At 31.1% G+C, this 23,875-nt stretch overlaps 1 protein-coding gene across 2 annotated transcripts in view; it reads right to left on the bottom strand.

Moving 5' to 3' along the window:
• The window catches only part of LOC123702954 (thyrotropin-releasing hormone receptor-like), a 76,436-nt gene extending 57,671 nt beyond the window's left edge, over positions 1-18,765 (bottom strand). For both annotated transcript variants that reach the window (XM_045650815.1, XM_045650816.1), the window contains exon 1: positions 18,586-18,765. The gene's annotated coding sequence lies outside the window, so the exon portion shown is untranslated. The remainder of the gene's footprint in view (positions 1-18,585) is intronic.
• Between the last annotated feature and the right edge of the window lie 5,110 nt (positions 18,766-23,875).

Raw genomic sequence — 23,875 nt, 5'->3', positions numbered from 1 at the left:
TTCAGACAAAATAACATAAATGCGCACAAAAAGTTTCAATTTAATTAATATTAATGAAATAAATACACTCAAATTATATCTATTTTAGCTAATAAATTACCCTTTGATCAAACAAAAGACATCGTCTCAGTGCCTTCATCAAGTATTTATATCCAATATCATTCGCTTGAAAACTAACAATACTGGTTGAAAATACTAAACTTTATTCCCCTTGTTTTTCTATGCAAATAGACCTCCTACGCGATCTTTCATCCCAGTATAATTATAGACCGTCGTTAAAAGGATAAAAAATGTCCTAAATGAGGGAAAGAGTATTGATAATTTAATGTAATTAACGCACAACATTGTTGTAATAATATCTGTTTAGATACTATAAATGCGAAAATAACTCTACATTTCTGTCTATTTTATTTAGGGCTGATTTTTCAATCGTTGGTTAAAACTTATTCATCGAATAACGTATTAAACTACCATTTCAAAAATGTTTTCTAATTGTCCGTATTTGACAGTTTACAGGTGACATGTTCGTGTAATACTTTATTGGACGGATAAATTTTAGCCAAGGATTGAAAAATCGGCCCTAAATTCTTTCTGTAGGAATTGTAAGAACTTTTTAAGAGGACATAGACTCCTTTACGTTTCAGAAATTAAAATTATAAAAGCTTTTTAAATTTAATAACTAGCGTTTTTTGTTCATAAAATTGCAATAATTCAACAACAAGTTTAATCAATATTAATATTATAGTTCAGGATCCATCGCCCATTTTTGCACTTGATTACTATCAACTATCAAGATAATTTTCCGTGAGTAGCTTTATACTTATTGATGAGACGCCCAATAATTGATTGTACGAAACTCTACACTGTGGTAGTTTACAGAGGTAACAAGGATAAAATGTTTTGATTTGATGGTTCTCTAAAAATAAATAGCTATAAATTTATGATGACGTTAGTTACTGTTACTGTAACGATTTAGCTCAAATTCGAAATGCAAATAGATGAACCAGCATTGCCGGGGTCGTGGACGATTTCTAAGAGTTCCCGCGGCCCCGGCTAACTGCGCGGCTCGACGGAACACAGTGGGGTTAGTCGGTAAGAATCCGACATAACCCTTGGCTCCTTCCCCGGGGGCCGTGGGTATCTTTGGAAGATTTCCCCACTATAAAAAAAAAGCATAACTCACATTAAAGTAAGAAAACCCGCGGATTGAACTTAGTACTTTACATTATTACCTGCCAATCTTTTTTAACCGAAAAATTCCGACAAAGAACTTAGCAACATTAATTAAAGTAAAAATGTTCCATATAATTAGAATACAGAGAAAAAAGTGTAAAATGGGCCTAATTAGGCATCTCTTTTGTACGTGCTCACTCCAAATATAGATACAGAAGTGCCCAAATAATTCATAATTATGGTCCCAAAAACAAAAGAATTCAACCCATATTTAATTTAAGTTTAACCCGACTTCGAACAAAAAAAATTTAAGTGTGTATTGGCCTGCATTAAATTATGGGTTCCGTAGTTTACAATTTGTCTTGATTAAAAATAATTATAAACATAAATATTTTAACACAGTAGCCACGCACGCACGGGTTGATAAGATATAAAAATCTATAAAATGTAAGACTACACTCTGTAGCTTTTTAGTAGTGAAATATTGTTATAATCCGTTCAGATATTTCAAAGATTACATCACACAATACAAACATTAATTGATGTTTTGTTTATTTATTTATATTTAACCAAATAACTACAGCTTAAGAAAACTGTATATCATTTCCGCCTAGCGAGTATTGAGTAAATAGACTATAAAGGAGAAGAAGTGAATATAATATGTATTCTTAAACTGAGTCTCGTGTGAAACCGGGACGCCTACTTAAATATAAACGTGTATTCAGTTAAATTCCACTCCCTGCGGAACTCCAAAAGCGTGAGTTCTCCAAAATAAATCGGAAACTCAATTACGTGCTGTGATATCTTGAATGCGGCTTTGTACCGAGTTTGTGCATTTCCCAAATAACCTATTTTCTCCTAGATTTCACGGATTTCAAAGAGATTTTACGATTTAGTAAATAATGTGGTGGTGCGCTAAGAATTTTAATGTAAAAGCGTAAAATATGCTTATGATTAAATTATTTCTTTTACTTATCAGGTTAGTTCAGTTCTCACTTATAAATTGTAGGTAATCTTACATTACCATTTTTCCAACCCCTATTTCATCTCCTTTGAAGTCCGGAAAAAGAAGTCGATATATCGTTAAAATCAAATCTCTTTGTATGATAAACACCATCATTCATTAAAATTGCTCTTTTTTATATTTAATACAAAAGGTATTGAGATTTTGAAGTCACCATAAATTTCACAACTAAGGAACTAAATCCTCTCTCGATACACAAACATTAACACAATCAATAAATCAGCACACACTTCACACAAACATATAGCTGTGTGAAAAGGCATTACTTTAAAAGCTAAGTGTTTAGATAAAGGTTATCCAACGGCACCTGCTTAGCATTCAGAACGTAATACTATTGCACCTAAAAATAAACCTAGGTTAAAGGTCTTTGTCTTGTAGCGTTGTAGCGATGCACTCTACTTATATATTATCTGTATTATGTTATCTGTGGTACTAGTATACAAACTATTATGGCTGCAATGGGTTTACCATTGTGTAAGACTTTTAACGGGATTAAAATGCGATTTATTTATTATGCTATTACGACGTTTGGATGTTTAAAACTTTTTGATCGCTATTTTTTATGGTCGTCACTTATGTCACTGTAACTTCGCCTGTTTGTTATTATTTGAAAGTTTAAATAAGTATATAATACCATACCTTAGATTACAAAATAAAAGACAGATGGAGCGTTGAACTAAACCGAATGATTTATCGTCATTTTCAATAAATCTATGTGTGCTGTCATTTCGCCGCTGCACTGTATGTACACGGTGCTTCTGTGTGCGTGTAATGTTACCAGATATTGAAAAATTTCCCAAATTTTTGCCCGACTACGGAAAAAAGAGGGTTATGTTTTTCGAGTTTATGTATGTATGTATAATATTTCTTTGACACGCCCTGCAGTATAAACCGTTGGACCGATTTTGAGTTGTGAGGTTTCATTGCAATCATCTGAATTATTATGTTAGTGGCGGTGTTAGTGGTGACGTAGGCTATATACATAAATTTACAAGTACTACTTAGTTTTAATTTTTATTTTAATAAACATATACTTAATATAATTTCGGGTTAATGATATTTTTTTATAATATTGTAAAAATTCTTTTATTACATAAAGTACCTGCCTACTAAAGTTATGGACAAAATAATTGTATTCAATTTTTAATTAAATAAATTACATATAAAAAAGTTTTAATATTAAATATAATAATTATATTATTTTTTACTTTTCAAAATATATGAATGCGAATAGCGGTTGTTTTTAGTCGAGAATACGGGACATTTTATTTTCATCATATCCATCAATTACATAAATACAGTTCACATAAATTAAATCACTAGCGAAAACGACTATGACGTTTTTAAGCTTTATAAAAGTAACAAAATAATGTATTATGCTTTTTAAAATAATCTAATAATGATCATGAACCTTTAGTGCACTATACAAATAATCACATTCACGATCGAAAAATCCAACAGCATTACCCTGGAGATCTTTTAACCATTAAACCGTTTTACCAATAAAAATGGCAAATTCATTTTCAAAATACTGGCAACATACGTTGAAGTTTTGTATTCCTTCATATCTGTAAAATTATGATTCTTATTATAGGAATAAATCAGCCAAATAATCTACAGAAAACCTGTGAAACGATGTTTTATCTTATTTTTTTGTTTTCGGGAACAAATTTTACAGCGTTTTATTATCACAAGACAGCATTTTTTTACTAAAATTTCAAACCCTTTTTGACGTATTGCATGACACCTTATGCGCTATAGCACTGGTGCAGCGATGTATGTATTTGCTTTTGATTTCGTATTTTCTTTGACAAGGGCGACGGGCGGTTGTCATGCTCCATCTAAGTACCATACAATATATACTTTGCTATAAATAACGCAATAAATATATTTTACACATAATTTATACGACTATTTTCTATATTTGTACGCACGCTATAGACCACTGTTTCGCGCGTCACCCGTTCCTCATAAAAATTCCCATAGCTTGTTTTCCACACATGTTAAATTAAACGAGAAATAAGAAAAATCGCTTCTTCTGTTACAGATGGAGTTTCTATAAATAGCCTGGATTTATATAAAGCCGCCGACATTCCTTCTGATGTGAATAAATATTTATAGTCACGTTGTAAATAAATCATATATATTCAATGTTCGCTTCGCATAAGATATTCAAATTCCTATCGTTTGTGTGCAAAGTGACATTCCGAATAAAGATTTGTTTGAATTCCACCAAATTACGTGAATTTTTACCCGATTGTCTTTAAAGAATTTCTTTATAGGGTCTTCTGCTGTTTGTTGTGAAATTGAACGTTTTTATTTACTCTTTGCATGTAATCGATCCTTAAATAATTTCTACATATTACGTAAAATTCTCGTGTCACAATGTTAGTGAACATAATACTCCGAAACGGCTGGACCGATTCCCATGAAATTTTGTGTGCATATCGAGTCGGTCTGAGAATCGAACAACATTTATTTTTCAAATATATTATAACAAAAATAGTAATTTCTCACGATTTCGTCCTTGGGGTCATAAAATTATATGAAACTTATTTCTATCGTTTATCATTATTTTTTATATAAGATGTATCTTGTAACCTATTTTATTATTTTCTAGTACTATTTAAAATTAGCATTTGCATTTGGCATTTGTGATAAGATAGAGTGCTAATAATAAAAATAAAAGGCTAGTTGGTGGGCGGAGGAATACTTTCAAACGGTACTCTATCGAACGCGTTTGATTTATGAGTTTTAAGCTTTGTTCTAAATGCTTTATGAAAATAGAAGCAGTCGTCTTCAAGATATTCAGTATCTCAGCCAGTACTGTATCTAAACGGTTATTATTTTATTAATATTACTAACTTCCGCCCGCGACTCTGTTCGCGCGGATGTCGGTATTCGCGTGGATGGTTTATTTCTCCATTTTGAGTAACACTGACACTGACATGTTATAAAAAAAATTTAATCACATATTTGGGTTTGGTATCGATCCAGTAACACCCCCTGCTATTTATTTTTCAATATTTTCAATGTACAGAATTGACCCTTCTACAGATTTATTATAGGTATGTAAAAATAGATGTTTAGCATCAGTAACTATCACTATCTATACTTTTAATTTCTTTGACTTTTTATTTTCTCGACTTTGTTCATAATAATTTACCAACTTTTTAGTAACATTTTCATTTTATATATGAAACTTTCCCTGCGATAGAGTTTTTAACACGCTTTTATTAGCTTCACCTGTATGTTTGTATATCTAACAGACTACTTAAATTCAATGTTAACCCTCTTTAAAGATAACGACTTAATTTAAACTTTGTACACTTATCAATGATCAATATAATAATTTCATGAGTTTATCTTATTAAAGCATGTTTTCTAGTACAATATTTATAACTAGCTGCGTCCCGCGGTTTTACCCACGAGGCTCCACTTATGTTGGTCTTAGCGAGTTTATTTATAGCCTTCCTCGCTAAATGGGCTATCTAACACCGAAATAATTTCTCAAATCGGACAAGTAGTTCCTGAGATTAGCGCGTTCAAACAAACAAACTCTTCAGCTTTATAATATTCGTATAGATTATCACACTAAAGAAAACACGTAAGTATCCAATTGTCCTCAACACGAGACAATATGATCCATTATAAGGTAGTTCAAAGTTTACGATTCGACCGAACCTAGCGATACTATATAAAGACGCAGTAAAAACAACCACTTGACAAGACTATCGCTTAATTTTATTGGTACAATGACTTAACTAGATAATAGATATAGACTTACTTGTTTTAGTAGGTTTACTGGAACTATCAAATAAACAGTAGTATGGACACTTTGAAAATATTTTTATATCAACGGGAAAGCAAAATTTTTATACTAAAATAGTTTTTAATAATAACACTGTATACAGGGTTAGTTTTCAATGACCGGCCAAATTTTCAGAAATGGTTCAGAATCGATAACATTTTCGATCTAATGAAAAAAAAAAACGCTTTTTTTAAATTAGATTTCATTCCTGTCCGCCACTAAAAAGCGAACGTGTGGACATTACAAAAGCACAATTCAGTTCAACAACCTAGATAGGTAGAAGTTAGCGCACACATAAATTTGGCGATGCGCGCACGCACACAAGTGCATTGATTATCGCGTGTTTACGATTTAGGAAATTTTTAAGACATTTTCAAATGAATGCTATTATTTTTTTATTTTATTCGACAATAATATTTCAAATGTACCTTTGGTTTAATATCTAGATCTTAATTTTAAATTTTGGCTGGTCATTGAAAACTAACCCTGTATTTGAATGCTATAAGACTAAAATTAATTAACAGTGTTTAAATGACTCTAAAAAAACATGATTAGTGATTACCAATAGACAAAAAGAAACTCACGTCACGGAGTATCATAAGTCGACGATTTTGGTATCTTTGATTCTTGCCAAACAAGTTTCATTTCTGACACGTTTGCTCAGCACACACGCTCTTTTATCTATTTTTTTTATTTTTTGTGAATCAAAAAATAAAAACCAAAAAAGCTGAATTCTCATACTTTGTCATTACATAAAACATTTTATGCTATCTACCTTTATGAAAGGATTTCCATTTGCTTATTTCGATCTTATTTTGTAAATAAATAAGATACAGAACCTCGCATCTGATCGAATCTTCGACTGACAACAAAATTGGGAAGGTATTTGAATATTTCGTTTATTTCAATGTATTTGCTGTATTCTTGTGACACTTGGACTAGTTTACGTTATCTATATCCGACAATGTAGCTTTGTGTTTTTGAAGACAACTACTTTATTTTGTCACTATAGCTTTCCGCCCGTGGCTTCGCTCGCGTTTTGAAAGAAAAACCCGCATAATTCCCGTTCCCGTGGGTTTCCGGGATAAAACCTATCCTATCTGTTAATCCAAATTACCCTCTATTATGTGTGCTAAATTTCATTGTAATCGGTTCAGTAGAATTTGCGTGAAAAAGTAACAAACACACACACACACACACATCCTCACAAACTTTCGCGTGCTTTCGCATTTATAATGTAGGTAAGTAGGACTAAGATTTTTCCAATATTTTCTATCTTATGGATTCGACTTACCGAAATCAAATTCTAATAGGTAGGTACTGAAATTTTTACATGTGCATATTGGCATTCCAAATAACTGCTTGCTTTGTCTACACAAGTTTTTGGTACTTTCTATATACAATATTGTGTTAGGTAAGTAAACCTATTCTTTATTTTTAATAAAAGTAGTAAAATCCTTACATATATTTTTTTTCAAAATTTTATAAAAAAAATATCTCATTTACAAACGCAAAATGACATTACCAAAGGAAACACTTGCAACACTTATCACGCAATTCGCCCGCCATTTTGATAATCTGGAACGAGTTTACACAACACGTGCTATCGAAAACCAACCCTATTTAACTGTGATACGATTCAATTTCAAATAATGTGCATGTGACTTGTGTTCTTTTGGATTGACAGCCGATAATTCGAAAAGCAACCTTATACTTCAAGATATAAGATTCAATTTCACATACTGTGTATGTGACTTGTGTCGGTTTGGATTGGCAGCCGATAATTACGTCGATGAAAACTTAAGGAAATGCTAAGTGCACTGATAAGAGGTACATATTTTCAGCACATTTTCAGTTTGCGTCATTCTTGAATACTAAAATATAATATGTAGAATTTTCTTGTTCGATTTGAGCATTGCCATGTAAAAATATCAATTTAAGTGATCTGAGATTTTGTATTAGTTTTGGCGGGTAGCTTTGTTTCTATGGTAACTAGAAAGTACAAATTTTAAACATATGTAGTTAAGTGAATTTTACAGTGGATTACTACACCCTTGGCTCACCCCCCACCCTTGAGGACTTTCGATATGATCATCTGGACATGTCAAGGAACAACTGCAGCGATTTTCAAAACTACACGATTTATTTCCCCTTTATAATTAAAACTATTATAAAATAATAAATAAAATTATTATAATTTAAACTTATTTTCTCGGACATATTGTACAATGTACAGCAAAGTCGTAACTTAAATAAATACTTGAATAATAAATTACATTTGAAAACATTTAATAAAAAATAATTGATTAATTTGAAACTATAAAATTTCATCTTACTTTAAAATAAATTAGCTTCTTAAATATCTCTTAAATACTTTGAGTGGGTTGATTAAACGATCTAACGAAGCCTTAGATAAATTTATACTGACCTTAAATTACATATTTAAAGTCAGTATAAATTTATCTAATTGTCATGCCACCTAGTGGTCATTAAATAAAAGCCCAGGGAAATTGTAGAAAGTAAGTTTTTTTTTATATGTTGATTTAAAAAGTTTCTTTCATGCTCTATATTTGCAGGTATAAGTACCTATGATTCATCTGTTGATTTATTCATTTTAATAAATTGTACAAAATGCATATAAGTATTCGCTTTATTGTAACATTTATTGATGTATCTTCCAGACAAGGAGTAAATGCGAAAAATTTGACATTATAAAATGATAATAAAAAAAATTATAACCATTTATTACGCAAAAAAAAACAAAGAACAAATACAATTAGAGGAAAAACAAGCAACGAGGAACTTTTGACCTCTTGTAGTCATTGTAATGTGTATTAAAAGTAATTATATGTTTAACATTTTCCTCATTCTTTTATTGTTGCATATCTCGTCCATTGTTTTCTGCTTGAAGCATATTTAAGTATCACGAAATACCGTTAACACATGTGGTTTAAACTTATAAATATTTTAAACAATTCCCATAAATAACAAAAGTAGGTTACAAATATTAAAGAATAGTAAAACAAAATAAAACAAGTAATGCTCCCTGGAGAGAATGCAGGAAGGTTTTAAATTTCCCATTTTATATCTTTGCCATAGAATACAGAATAGTGCGTCCTTTTTAGAGATCCGTAAAGGCCACAAAAAACGAGGGAAAATAAATATGCTAGAATTTTTATAATTTTGTCACGTTATTTATGGACGCCCCCTAAATTGTCAATTATTGGCGTGCTTATAAAATTACTGATTAGCTTATTACATACGTTATGGGAGTCATACATTTTTACACATGACGTGCGCATCGGTGGCTACGCCGCGCGTGCCTTTCATTTTTAATCACACATCGTAGGAACCCTTTCATTGTTAATCAAACATTTTTAAGCCGTTTATGTGACAAACGTGCTCAAAAATATAATACTCCAGGCATTATGTATAAATCAATATGAAAGTAGTTGACTACTGATATCATCCACAGCAAATAACTATGCAAAATACTACCGTATTTCTTTATTCATTGGAAAATCAAGTAAGAAACTGTGTAGGTACCTTGTATTTAAATATTCAAAATACGGAACCTTACAAACAGTTTCATGTCGCACTTGCCGATTTATTCTGTTTAATATTCTAACAACGGTAAAACTCAAGAATGTTAAACATTTAAACTTTTAGGTCTATTTTTACGAAACTGATATAAATTACGAAGACTAACTTCTCCTTAAATTAATTTTAAGTAGATCTTGAAAGGGTTAATTGAATTCATTAAATGGCAATTAGATTTGGAATAATTAACTTTTTAAAGTACACATGAATTTGTTTTATATATCTTATTAATTTTACAAACTTATTGCTATTAGTTATACTCGCCCGTTTTGTTTATTAACTATTGTAAGTTATAATAATGCTGAACCAATTTGCATGTAATTTAAGTTTATTTAACACAGTTTAAATCGCGTATTAAATAAGTACTTAAGTTCGTACTTATATCTAAATTCTGCATAATCCGTATCCGATCATCTATTTCAGTGGGAATTGAGTTGATCCAACTATTCCCGGAAGCTTTATGATTTATTTAACAAAAAAAAAGAAAGAATAGAAACTTAATACATACAGTGCAACATCCGTAGCAGTAGTGCAAAACTAGAAAATTCGAATAACTTTAACACATTCTAACAAAATATTTCCAAACTCGATACCGAGAAGTTAAATCGAGTTGCAGATGGCATCTTCAAGTTAAGCCGAACTTCAGATCACATGCAAATGGCATGTATTTTAAGAAATATACTGAGAAAATAATACAGAATGTCTTTTTGAACAGTTTAGCAGTGAAGTAGCGCGGGCTTACAGCAACCGGGGCCGCCTGGGGCCCATTGGAAAAGTGCATATTATGTATGTCTACACTAATATTATAAAGAGGAAAAATTTGTTTGTTTGTTTGATTGTGATGATTAGGCTCATAAACTACTGGACCGATTTTGATGAAATTTGGCACAGACAATCTTTAGACCCTGAGAAAGAACATAGGTTACCTTTTATTGCGAAATAAGTACCACGGGCGAAGCCGGGGCTGACCGCTAGTACTTAATATTATGATAATACATATAATGCATACGAAATTCATACATCAGAAATGCTCAGAAAGATGAACTATTAAAATGTACATGTAATCAATATTTGTACTAGGTACTAAATATTTTTTTACATTGGCCGAATTAAAAATTAGCGATTTATCCCGCCAGGAATTCAATAAACTGTCTAGATGTCTAAACAACTTTTCTTTGACATAAATATTTCTTTTATATTCTTTTATATAAATTGCGTTGAATAAACTATCTTCAAACATTTTTTCAATTCTCAAATATATAATTGTATTGAAAACAGTTACAGACGACCAAAGGTCAATATATAAATAACATGAAAATGCATACCTAGAACCTAAAATAAATTTATGAAACTTTAGAGTCCGGCGTCATTTGATGAACTACTATAATGTATTACCAGCTTAACTGCAATAAATCTTCAAATTGAAAAGCTTTGCGATCAATTTACTTATTTGTATTGATGGAAATATTTATTGTCGTTGTATGTTTTACGTTTATTAATATGTCTCGATATAGTTTTTTACTGCCAAGTTTTGTTGTTGGCCATAATTTATCTCAAATACATAAAATATAAATAGAGATAAATACAACAAACTGATAATTAATAATTTAAACCAATTATTATCATATTTTTCAGCCAATAATAATTTATAAAAAGAGCGTGTGTGCCGAGCAACACATGTCAGAAGTGAAACTTCTTTGGCAAGATTCAAAGATGTACCAAAAGCATCGCCACTCTATGAGGTGACAGTATTGCCATGACACGACCTTGAATTGCTCTCAACGCACCTAAAGAAGTATTCTTCTCTTTCTAAGGATCGCTTGGATCATACATGGAACAGTCAGTGGAAAAATTCAACCAAAGGGAAATTTTATAGAGATATCCAACCCTCAATTCCACGTAAGCCCTGGTTCTTCCGTTTCCCTAATATAGACAAGCCTACTGTTTCCACCATTTGCCGCCTTCGTTTAGGTCACAATACCACTCCTATTCATTTATTTAAAATTCATGTTCGTGACCATTCTCTCTGTGAATGTGGTATAGACGAAGGTAGTTATGACCATTTATTCTTTGTTTGCCCAAAGCTCCGAATCTCACTTCTGGATATCCTTCCCCCAGATGTTCCCCTCCCTACTAATTTTAAGTGTTTACTTTGCCTTGTCCCTACCTCATTTGTGAATATCCTATCAAAATTTATCAATTTTAACAATCTAAAATTTTGAACTCCCTCTTGACTACCTATACCTATTTTATGCTATGCTTTTGTGATGTGTTGTGTTGTCTATAACTAATATTTGTTCTTTGTCAGGTTATACAGCTCCATGTAAGAAGTCTATGAGTAAATAAAAAGTAAATCATCTCAACCGTGATTTTTCCTCAGCACAGAGCACGCTTAACATGAGCATTAACTTAAACTGACCATCCGTTCAAAACCTGACATTGGCAGAATCCGTCCTCAGTGGGATCGGGAGTTGCCACTTGAAGAAAAGAAGAAGAAGAAGAAGAAAGAAGTATTCACTTCAAAAACACGTGAAGCTAAATAACATAAATTACTAAAAAAAATAATGACATGTATTTTGGCGCCAATAATCTCATATCACAGATAATGTATGCCAAAAATAACACGCTGTTTATTTGATTTTACGATGCAATAAAACGATGCACTTAAATATTATTTTAGAATGAATGTTTTATCGTGTTAAATCCTTTGTTTAGTATTGTTTGTTTGTTTGGCTTTACTTACCGTATAAACGTCATAACATACTATAAATATATTTTTGCTGGAACAATGGATGGATATTGTTGAATTGAAAAATTATTTTATCAATATAAATTGAACACATTTTAAAATGTAGAGTAGATAAAATCATATTTTTCATATAAGTTTAAACGACCGAAAAATAGCGTAAAAATATTCACTTATGTGCTTATGTAGCTGTCTAATGACGAAATAATTCGAGTAGATATAGACTAAAATTATAATAAACTAATACTTAAATATTTCTTCTTTATAAAATAAAGTATAAATAAAAGAAAATTCCGAACATACCGTATGGTATAAAAAGTTTCCTTACGCAAAATATTATCAGAAGGTTATATTATGTCAATAATTTGGCCTATAATCGGGTGTTCGTAAAAAGGCATTAAATGTGATCGTAAAAACGTAAACCCTTATATCGTTTTATGTCTTCACCAAGTGCGAGTGAGCAATTTGTGTCGTATTACCGTTGGATTTTACACCTTACGATATTTCATTATGTCGTAAGGTGTGAAAGTCGTTAGTATTAAATTATTTAATATTCAACTTATATTTTGTGTAGTTAATTCTTAGAATTGTTATATAAATAAATAACAATTATATTTCGATGGCGGAACAGCTGAACCAATTAATTTGTGTAAAGCATTTAATAGGAAAAAGTTTCCTGGAAAATATCTTCAAAAGGTACTTAATTGATTTCAGAACAATAAAGACTCAATATTTCACTCGAAGATTTTAAATTAAAAAATGCAGACCAATTACACGATTTTAAAAGTGTTAAAATGAATGTTTGTCTACACTTTTGTTATATACCAGTCACACACTTAGAATAAAAAAGAGCGTGTGTGCCGAGCATTCGTGTCAAAAGTGAAACTTCTTTGACAAGATTCAAAGATACCAAAATCGTTACCTTGTTCCATGACGTGACGGTATTATGCCATGACGCGACCTTGTAATTTTACTCTCAACGCGCCTAAAGAAGTTTCACTTCAAAAAGAATATCACTACTAAAGAAAAATATAAGCGTTGCATACCAACACACAAAAACCATGATTCTCCATTTTGCACAGTCGGTTAAACATACTATCAAGCTGTACTACTTGGTGTTCCAATTAGTCGCTCAATACAGAATTTATGGACACCGCTGTCACCGACGAGTGGCCATAATTCATGTATTGATGTGAACCTAGCTTGTGTGACCTAGGAAGTGGCTGTATATCATTTGAGTGGTGAAATTGATTGGAGGGAATGATTAAGTAGTTTAAGTATTGCTAAATAATTTTTGTTTGTATTAACTAAATAATAATAAAGAATAGGGGTGTTATTTGTTGTATAGTATAGTGTTATAGCGTGCAATGTTAATTTTCATTTGAGACAAATTTTTATTTATTGTCGCTTATGTTGTAAAGAAAAGAGAGATTTCATTTTTTTAAAAGTTCACATTAAGCTTACGTGGATGATATTTTTATCAAATTTTGAAAATAAAGCATAAATCAAAAGCTTTATGGTTTAGGACAGTAAATTTTAGTATTTTTGTTAGATAATAAGTCCCTCTACTCCCTATAACCCGTTCGCGTTGGTCCACTTACCACTACTTAGGGGACACCCTGTATAGAGTTCAAAAGCTACTGTATCGAATTTGAGCTTATTTCACTATGATTTACCAACATAAGACATTTTTTTAGTCGGGTCACCGTGGATAAAGCCAGAGAAATGAAAAACGTGCTAATGTCCCTTTAATAGAGTCAGAACATCGATAAAAATAACAAATATCAAACAATGTTTATTTCCGAACTAAAAAATTATCATACCACGATTAATGACATAAAATATAAAAAATTAAAATGTATAGTTAAAAATTTAATATTGGAAAAGCGTGGGTAGGATTTCACTACTTTTAAAACATTTGATGTCAAGCATCCTACGCCTTGTAATAGAACTTTCTAGATTTAATATGTTATTATTTTCTACTTATTACCTAGTTTGCTATTTAGTATTTATAATAGCAATTGTAACTAGCAACAAGCCGCGGTTTTACTCATGTTATAAAGAAGCTACCTATAACGTTAACCGGACCGGACTATAAACAGCTATCCCTAGATACCTACTGGATGAAAAATATAAAAATAAAGGAAATTTATATAGTATCGCTATAGATTTCGCCAAGTTTTCATTAATTGAACGAATATTCATAATAAATAAACCGCAAATTACATCATTACTGTAAGAATCCTCATATTATTCTACTACAAGAATATATTGGCACACATTATTATACATAATTTTCATGTAAAGTCTACGTGTATAAAGTCGCGTACGCCAAAGTAAACGAAGTATGAAATTAATTACGTGTATGTATGTTAGTTGCACTTACACGTAAACGACTGATCAAATCTGCATGCAATTCAGCACATAGATAAGTTATAATCGCCTAGGCATTTACGTAATTGTTTATAGTAAGTTCGTCAATACGTGTAGATAAGACTTTTTAATTATGCAGATTAATATCCATAGCTGTAATTTAGCACATAATAATATATTATATATCCACGCGAGTAAAGCCACGTGCCAAAGTTAGCAAACATAAGCCAAAAAGTAACAACAATTCAACTAGATAGGCAGTTAGGAGTCACGGGTCAGTGACATAATAAAACTTTAGATTGCTTTTTTCTATGAAACCCTCGGAGCAAGGGAATTACTGTGTTCAAGTGCGGTGACAAAACTTCAAAATTGTATGGAGATAATATTACGTTAGTTTTTGTATTTATTTTTGTTGTTTAACACAGTATTTCGGATATTATCTTCCTCAGATATAACTGTAAGAACGAATCTTCAATATTACCGATATACAAGTTTGTAGCCCGGCTTCGCATTGGCTAAACGGGGATAAACTGAAAAATATAGTATAAATCTTTCATTTTCATTTTCATTAGGTACTGTTTTCCCTGACTTCACTCGCGTCATTATAAAAAAAATAATAAAATGTCGGTAAAAATACAGCTTTCTTCGAATTGTGACAGTATTTTCTACGTTATTAATTATTATACATGCTTTTCGATTCTTATTTTTATTTAAAAAAAGCTACAATAGTCTTGTATACTTACTAGTCTATTTATTTATACTACGAGACTTAAAATTGCGAATTTTCTCTATGTCACCCCACTTATTTAGTCCCTATTTTCGGCAGCATCCAAAAAATATTCATCTAAAGAAGCAAAATCAGGGCACATCACTAGTTAAAGATATTAAAATCAATGTCCCCTTCACTGTGACCTAACATAACTAGGAATAGGCCATCTAAATATAGCCGTACAGGAGGGTCCCTAAGTCCTTATAAGTTAATGTCTACCGTAGACGATAGTGGCTATGTCCTGTGGTTTTACTCGCGAATAAATCCTTAAGAAATTCGAACATAAATTGGGCTATACAATATACATATATAGTACATGTAAGAAAATTTCAAAGATTTCTAGATCATCCGCTTTAGAGGTACGATGGCACAAACATAAATAAATAGCTTTTCGTTCGCGTAGTCAAAAGAAAGTCTGCAAAGGTTCCGTTCCATTCGCGCCGTCTCAAACTATTTATGCACCAAATTTTATACAAATCGGTTCAATGGTTTAGGCGTGAAGATGAGAGACAGACAGACTTGCTTAAGCGTCAGTAATATTATATTACTATGAACTTTGGATGTCGAGTACATATAGGTAATAAAACACTTCCTGTTTTTGTTTTACTTTTCATTGTTATATTGCAAAATGTCGTTTCTTTTTTTTTCTTGAAAAGAAAGTTGTTTTTCTTAATTTTTGCTTGTTGTTAATTTAGCATTATTAATACATTTCCTTTGGCACACGATTTCTAAGATCTATCTTCTAAAGAGAAATCAACGGAAATGCTAATCCAATTTTGAAAATAATAACAGTTCCCTGAAAGCAATTAAGATGCGTGTAATGCGGTCGAAGTCATGAAATATGTGCCAGTAGATGTTACGTATAAAAACTAATAAAAACGGATTCTTTTAACTCGAAGTTTAAATAAATAACATGCTTAATACGATAATAATTTTTAAAGTGAAACTTTTATTACATCGTCTCAAACTTTTTTGGTCTGTGTAGCGCATGTCGCGTGACGCACGATACGTACGATAATTATCGTACAAATACGATAATTTTTAGTTAAATGTCTATAGTGTGAAAAAAAGTTTCACTTTTACCGTGGTTTCATAAAACCACACAACATTTTTTCATCAGTGAAAGTATACGTACTTTAGTTCTTGTAAAAACATACAGCTATTTAACATCTGTCTAATGTCTATTCTATTTCCAAAACTTTCAAAGCTCATAAATAATTTATTACAAAATGAAGATTCAATATTATTCCGCGAATAATACACAAATAACTCTCATCTAAGAACGATTACAACGGGTTAAACCCAATGACCTATTATACTAGTAGACGCGGCATACGCCAACATCATTGCACTAAAAAACAGCGTAATTAATACATACCTACTTACTAACGCATTATCACCAATACAGTTGTTCTCTCTTTCACTCTCACGCACGAGACATAATACATGTCTCACTCATGTACTTCGTAATGACAACTGCTGATTAAAATATAAAAAGAACGTCCAGCCATGACGCTGAATGGTGCGTGACTAAGTGAAACTCGGGCACTTAGCTGAGTTTTTTCTTGCCAAAATAGAGAGCGGGTAACGTATCTAGCTTTTTTATACATATATCATAGGTTAAACCCGTTAAATTAATTAAAAAAATCCTTTCAATGTATTCTTGCGTGTTTAATTTTTAGCTGTAGCACAGTTATATCATATCTATCATATCATACCTACTAATATTATAAATGCGAAAGTTTGTGAGGATGTGTGTGTGTGTGTGTGTGTGTTTGTTACTCTTTCACGTAAATACTACTGAACCGATTACAATGAAATTTAGCACACATATAGAGAGTAACTTGGATTAACACATAGGATAGGTTTTATCTCGGAAATCCCACGGGAACGGGAACTATGCGGGGTACGTGGGCGAAACCGCGGGCGGAAAGCTAGTAGTAGTATAAGCCTACGATACATTTAAATTATTTGTAGAGAATAACACTTCATCTAGCAACGTTTTAAACGCGTTTAAAACCCGTTAAAATCCCCGTAAAAGCAATCCACAAAATTTACAGCATGTCTACAGATATATCGTCGGCGTAAATTTATCGTTGTGATTAATTATGTCGCCAATTCATTATTTTGAACGTTTGTGTGTTTTGTAACTTGGCTTATAAATACCCTGAAAACGATTATTTTCAAATAAAACGTGTGTTCAAGAAATTGAGGTGTTACAAATTACAATATTGTCAGAAGTATTCTTGCGTTTTATTTACTTATTTGTGGATTTCGCGTTTTAACCGACTTACAAAAAAGAGAATGTTTTAAAACTGTTTAATTATTCCAAATTTCCAACTTGTAAGTTACAAAAGTAAGTTCAAAAAATTGAAAAAAATAATATAAAAAAATTCATGCAATGCGTTAAAAGTTAAAACGCAGAGATAAATTATTACATGGAAAAAGCCGTTGAAAATATAATTTTAATCTACAATTATGTATTTTCTATGAAGTGTAGTTATTATAAATAAATAATCGTACAATATATTTTCTCTTTTATCTTTATCCAATTTATGCGTTTTGCACAAGTTTCGTAGACACATTATTAATATTTATGTTCTACACGAAGCGTTACATTTTATACAAATTGTGATTTAATAGTACTTTAATATTTATGAGCGACTGAAAAAATGTTCCAAGTTACAAATCGTATTAGATAAAAGAGCATAGAGATGATTGCGTTTTTTATGTTGCGAATTATTCGTGGATTTATTTATTTAATTTGAGAAATATGTATTACAATAAATAGATTTTTTATTTGCCACTATAGGTAACTACAATAAAAACCAAAAACAAAATTATGATTTTTTAATTGATATCCTTAAACTAATCCTTATACATAACTAAACGAGTTTTACTTTCTAATAAATATTGTAATAATTGTCCTATTAATATGCAAAAATACAGCTAGGTAATTAAAAAAAAAACTTCTCAACAAAACAATATCTTAAGAACCCGTTCAATAATATTAATTAAATTAAAAGAAACAAATGAAGTTAATAAAAATACAGACTCCGATAAAGATAATAAAAACTTTCAGTACTCACTTTTCAAAAAATCGGCCAAGCAACTCACGTACACTCACAAATTGAATTCTAACAAACACTAATAAACACGTTCGTACGTAATTATTTCCAAGCACTCCTTTGTTACTCGAAAACTTTCGCGCGCGAAACTTAAAGCGCTCGTCGTAAACTCTCCACACAACCACTCAGCACGCGATTCGCGCGAACACTATCCTTCTGAAGGAATTTCTTCGGCCGAATTTTCATTTTGATCACGCAGAATAGGCGGGTGGCCGTTCGAATTATGAATGTTCAACTCGCGTTGTCTATGGCCAAATTGTTTCCATTTATAGGCAAAGGTTTTTTATGATTCAGCCAAATTTTTATAGATATTTGATCTGGTTTCGATAGTGCGATCTTTTATTTTCTAGTTTAGCGCCGAAATGATGCTTATAAGTTCCTAGTAAGGATAAAAAGATTTCAATTTGAGATTCCGAGGTCTTTCAGTTATTTATATGGTGGATATGCGATAGCAATCGCCGATTTATTGAATTTATTGTCTTTAGAGAGCGAAGCTTTTCTTATAACTTTCGTGTGTGGTTAGAAATCATATAGTTTTCTATTATTAATTTCGTTGATGTAGAGTAAATATTGATAAAGCGCAGTGCTTATGAAAAATGCAAGAGCGCGTAGGTCACTTGACCATTTCAGTGTCTCTACAATTTAATTGGAATATCACTTGAGCAACCTTGTCTACATTTTGTTTTTACATCCACCATTTTTTTTTTTCATAGTTACATCGTATAAGTCTTAATCACAATAATATAATATAGAAGAATATAGATTACATTTTCCAATTGTTTAATTTTTACGGCTAAAAAAATACCTATCTATTAGATATAAATACTTCTACCAGAAAAGGAAATAATTTGTACACTTTACGGCTGTATTAGTGATAAAATCCATGATGTAAAGCTAGAAAATATTTTCACAAAAATAGTAGATATTTTTCGAAAATTAGAAATGAAGAAGCTCTTAACAACATGGCCGTTTCTCTAAAAGCTTAATGTGAAGCGATTTCTTACAAGAACCACTCGTAGACTTCGCTAGCTAGGTATATTGATACAAACGAGCGTAATTTGTGCACAATCCCGGATAAACTGAAGCTATTAATTATTACTGTTAATTGCTCTAATAAGCCCTAATGGAATAATTAATGACACGCAAGTATAAGTTAGCTGGCTAACAAGGTTAATCTATAACTTTATGGAATATAGATGCGCGTTCTTTTTTTACACGCTTTATATTAGCTTCACCTGTATGTTTGTAACCGACTTCTTTGGGCGCGATTTTGACCCACTTTAAACGGCCAGATTTCGTTCAAACTTTGTAGATTTATTGAGGACCGATGACAACACACTAATTTGATAAAATTTTCTATTTTTTAGTTCAGTTTTCTATAAAAAGCGTGTTTTTTTTAGTTTTTTTAAACTATTATTATTTAATTTCCAATTATTCACAGGCCGCATATTCGTAACAATAATATTTAAAAAAATAAACATTGTGTTCTAAATTTGAAATTTGGTGGGAATGGTGCTAACTATAAAACATACCATTACTCATTATATAAAAATGCTTCTAATAAAGCTTACGGTATTTTTAAGTGTTTCAAGCGTGTGTATGGAAACATGGATTGTGCGACGTTCCTCATTATTTTCAACAAGACATTACTTTCCAATAGTTTCAATATAAAGGTAAGTACCTACGTAGCTAGAAAACAATTACGATTTATATAAATTTTACTTTGTTCCATTTTTCATACTGTTTTACCTATTTCTTATACCTACTTTATAGAAAATATTAATTTACATCAATATGATATTTTAAGCAAAAAAAACATCCAAATTCAACATAAAGACGATCATTTTCATTCATTTATGTAAGCATCAAACCTCTCGAATTTCCCGCCATTATTAAATAAACCATAAATTATCTAAACTCAAATCAAAGACACGTTTAACGTTTTTATCTAATGGCTGACCCCGCCCACCAATTAATCATTTAAAAACATCAAAGTATATGACGAATGTGATTTTAAAATGTCTTATTTATCATACTAATGATGTGAAAGACTAATGATAAATTAAATATTTTCTATGATATACAGGGTGTGCTTAATAGAAATTTGTATTAGTTTTAAGCTATTGCATAGCTTCTATCGCGGGCCTTGAGCGAGGGGACCGAATCCAAAAATTGCGTAACGAAAAACCTCACGCTCCCCACTCCGACGGGCGGAGGTGTGGCTTGAAGGCATAGCATGCAATAGCTTTACCGCGGCAGTCCCCGAATGCCACACGTATTTTTTTTTATAAAATTGAGGGGCAGTATTTAGAGCTTGTAAGTGCTTTTACATCTATGATATTTTATATTATTTTACTTTTATGGCATACAAATGATTTCTAAATATAAATTTAAAAAAATGGAAACATATATCACGAGGCAGGATTACAAAATTATAAAAATTTACCTCTATGATAAAATGCTACTCAGTGATAATGCACTTTTCTAGTGGCAAACTAATTATTGAATTGGCCCAATCGTTTTTTACTTTGTTCATTACATACTTACATAGAAATATACAATTCTTTCCTCTTTATAATATAAGTGAAGATAAGACAAACGTTTAGGAAAGATCCTCTAGAGAGCAGCCGCAAAAAAGACAATTTTCGTATTAACTCCTCAATCAAATGAAATAGAGAAAATAACTCATTATTGATGGATAAGTCGTTTATTGAGCTAAAAATACACTTATTATATATAACTCTTATAAAACTACACACGCTCATGTTACTAAATTAATTATGAGATGTTGCCTAACTTATGAAACAATCTTTTGATAGGTCAGTAACATTTACGCAATTATGAATTCTTTGTGAGTTTATTTCTTACTTGCCTACAAGCAACAGCTTAGTTATAAGTGACTAGCTGTGCCCTGCAGTTTCACCTTAGCTCCTGTTGGTCTTAGCGTAATGGTATATTAAAGCCTAAACTTCCTCGATAAATGGGCTTTCTAACACCGAAAGAATTTTTTAAATCGGACCAGAAGTTCCTGAGATTAGCGCGTTCAAACAAATAATCTCTTCAGCTTTATAATATTAGTATAGATAAAGCCACCAATTGAAAAGTTTTCATGTATTTAATTCATGTTAATTAAAAATACACCCTGTACAAACCTATTTCTACCTTCGCATGTTTTCTGTCATGTTTTATAGTATACGTGTGTATTTCAAAGGGATTCCTGCGCGTGCGCAGTGATGCAATCACTAGATCATCCGTGATTTAACCGCAGTGAAAAAATAGTTATGGAGATTTTTTATTCCTGTTTTTTGGAATAATTTTTAGGGTACGAGTATATCGATACTAATATAATTTTTTAACCAAAAACTAAATTCTCTATTTATCAGAATTTTGCAAAATTAAAACACGACGATCTGGAAGGGGGAAGGCACTAGCTTAGCTTTCAAATAAAAAAATAATCATCAAAATCAGTTCACCCAGTCAAAAGTTCTGAGGTAACAAACACAAAAAACAGTCGAATTGAGAACTCCATACTTTATACTCCTTTTTGTGCAGTTGTGTAAAATTTTAATACAATAAAGGTTATTTCTCATTTCATTTCAAATTATAGCTAGAAGTAGTCCGTCACTAAGAAAGTCGTAAAAATTTACGACCTTTTAAGCGACGAGTTTTTAAATTCAACTCTATCACTAAGTTCATAAAGATTAAATTTGTATTTCTTTCTAAGATAGTCTCGTGGGGAGTGCGGTTAAATATCGCGTTCTAAATTCAACTTTATCGCTTACTTCATAAAGATTAAATTTGTATTTCTTTCCAAAATCGTCTCGTGGGCAGTGCGGTTCAATATTGCGTTCTAAATTCAACTTTATTGCTTAGTTCATAAAGATTAAAATTGAGTATTTTTTTCCAGTCTCGTGAGGCCACATCAATGATCGAGTAAACATGACTCGATTATTTGTCTTGATCATATCGCTAAACGATACATCGACGATTATCGATATGCACAGGTTTTAATTATTTTATAATTTTAATAAAACAAATAATTTAACAATTTCAATGATGGACCTATACGGACCTAACTGTAAAGAATACGATTTTGATAAAATTTGCCAATTTTGCTATGGATGAGGTGCTGTGTAATTTTTTTTATACCTAGACTTAAAAAAAAATTATTTATAAAAAAAACTAAAGGGGACCTAACGAAAAAATTTTGGGACCTTAAAGGACCTAACGGAGACCTATCAATTAAGGTCATTTTTGACCCAAAATTCTATGGATGGGGTGCTAAAGTGTAATTTTTTTATACCCAAAATTAAAAAAAAAATATTTAAAAAAATACTAAACGGGACCTAACGAAAAAATTGTGGGACCTTAAAGGACCTAACGGAGACCTATCGATCAAGGTCATTTTCGACCCAAAATTCCAATGATGGGGTGCTAAGTTTGCGTTGGTACATTCATTTGTATATATTTCTGGGTGCTCTAAATTTAGATTCTTAATCAAGACTCTGAATTAAAACTCTGAATTGAGGCTCTGAATTAAGATATGCATTCCGACTGTGTGTAAACAGTGTAAACATTCAGCAACAAACAAATGTTTGCTATTTGAATAGCCATTTAAAAAGTCACAAAAAGAAATCAAACTTAGGAACTCGGTGATACTTATAAGTTATACTAGTACAGTCGTATATCGTAGATTTCCAAATTTTAATTCAAAACGTAGACAAATAATACGAGAGTTAATACATGTTAATTCTACGGAACCATTTATATAAGAGTCCGACTCGTATACGGTGGATTTATTTTTAGTATTACACAAACACAAACAAACTGCGGAAAACGTCTCTAAATCTTTCAGTCAGAGGACAGATTAGGAATATTCTCTACCAATAGTCCTATTTTTTCGAATGTCGAGAGTATTTTCTTGTATTTTTTACATTTTATTTAATAAATTACAATAAGTACTTACTTAAATCCCGTTTTAAACTGACTTCAAAAAATTGAGGATGTTCTCAATTAGACTCTATTTTTTGTCTAGTTTTGACAAAATGAACGCGGTTTAGTTTCCATTCAAAAATAAATAATATATCTTCTCATAACATTATTAAAATAGACACTTCATTATAAATACAAAAACACATAGATACAGTTTATAAAATTAGCGTAAAATAATAAAACATTAAAATGTATTTTGCGTTCAAATGAAAATATGTCAATTTGAATTTATATCTATGAACCAGATTGGTTTAACGTT

The sequence above is a fragment of the Colias croceus genome, chromosome 24 (genome assembly GCF_905220415.1).
Source record: "Colias croceus chromosome 24, ilColCroc2.1".
NCBI lineage: Eukaryota > Metazoa > Arthropoda > Insecta > Lepidoptera > Pieridae > Colias > Colias croceus.
This window is presented reverse-complemented; position numbering and strand designations above follow the sequence as displayed.